Source organism: Pinus tabuliformis, chromosome 8 (genome assembly GCF_031772625.1).
Source record: "Pinus tabuliformis cultivar Carrire ecotype Pingquan chromosome 8, CPIR1, whole genome shotgun sequence".
Taxonomy (NCBI): Eukaryota; Viridiplantae; Streptophyta; class Pinopsida; order Pinales; family Pinaceae; genus Pinus; species Pinus tabuliformis.
Genome location: NC_142294.1, coordinates 1,390,394,429 through 1,390,395,770, shown reverse-complemented (window position 1 = coordinate 1,390,395,770; position 1,342 = coordinate 1,390,394,429). Strand labels below are relative to the sequence as shown.

The following is a 1,342-nucleotide window of genomic DNA, read 5'->3' as shown; positions in this document are numbered from 1 at the left end:
TGACTCATCATTGTTATTCAAGGAAACTCATGCCACCTAGAATGACTCATTAGTGGTATGTAAGGGGGAAAACTTTCACTCTTGCCAAATGCTTTTGGGTCTTGGGTTGTCAACTAGTTTCTTTACATCAGAAGAAGAAAAACTCTTAACCAAATAAAAACAGTTTTAAAACATACTCCATACCCATATTTAAAAATATATATACACGTATATCTACTTTCAAATTAATTATATTTGCCATAAAAATTAGTTATACTATACTTATCCTCCTCCCAAAACAAGGGAAGAAATCCTTCCAAAACAAAGGGAAGAATCACAATAACGTATAAGTGGAGGTAATAGTTAATAACTCAATCATTACAATAGTTTATTACCTCATGTTTTGAACAGAGCAAAATTTAAAAGCCCATCTTTAACTACTCAGATTCAACAAAGCAAAATTTAAAAGCCCATCTTTAACTACTAAGATTTATTTTTATTTTTATTTTTTATTTTTATTTATTTATTTATTTTTATTTATTATTATTATTATTATTTATTTTTATTTTATTTTTATTTTTATTTTTATTTTTATTTATTTATTTATTTTTATTTTTTATTTTTTTTTTCAGAAAAAAAAAGCAGCATGCATTAAAATTTGGACCATTTTTCGATTTGTGCGTGTCATCCTTGCGCAAGGGCCATGCTAATCTTCTCTGTATCGTTCCAATTTTATTAAATGTCTCCAAAAAGACGACTATTAAGATTTATTATTTTGTAGTAAGAACAAATAAAAGAATGACGAACTAGTATCATCAATTTCACTAACCAAATGGAATCAATTTGCACTGGTATCATCAATTTCACTAACAAAATGAAAGCAATTTGGGAAAATATTTATTTGGAAAATGGAGTTGTAACCAAAAGTACAAAAGTTGCAATTATCACCAAAATATAATAAAGCGAGTTTTAATATTTCATACTATTAAGTTACATGGAATCACATGGAACAACTCTTCATCATGATCCACATGGATCCAGGTGATAGAGTGCTCTCTTAGATGAGTGTTACATGGTCTCATTTTATATATGTATATAATTTGCTAACGTTTTATGATGCTCTAAAATGAGCTCTTTCGCAAATGGAATTCTATAATACTTTACATTACCATGAAGCTTATCAACACATTTTTTTATTATATAAATATGGTCTCTATGGTTATTAGGATGGGATGCATTAGGTTTTAAACAACAACATAAAAAAATGAAAATTTGGAAAAAAAATTAAATGAATATATTTTTTAATAAAAGAAAGTCTAAAATGTATAATAGTTAAATTGAGTTATATTTTAATGGGTTTTAA

General features: G+C 26.2%; 1 non-coding gene across 1 annotated transcript; it reads right to left on the bottom strand.

The window, feature by feature from the left end:
• Positions 1-631: 631 nt before the first annotated feature.
• Positions 632-734, bottom strand: LOC149240744 (U6 spliceosomal RNA). The gene has a single exon (XR_016246935.1). It is a non-coding gene; the product is annotated as a U6 spliceosomal RNA (small nuclear RNA).
• Positions 735-1,342: the final 608 nt, after the last annotated feature.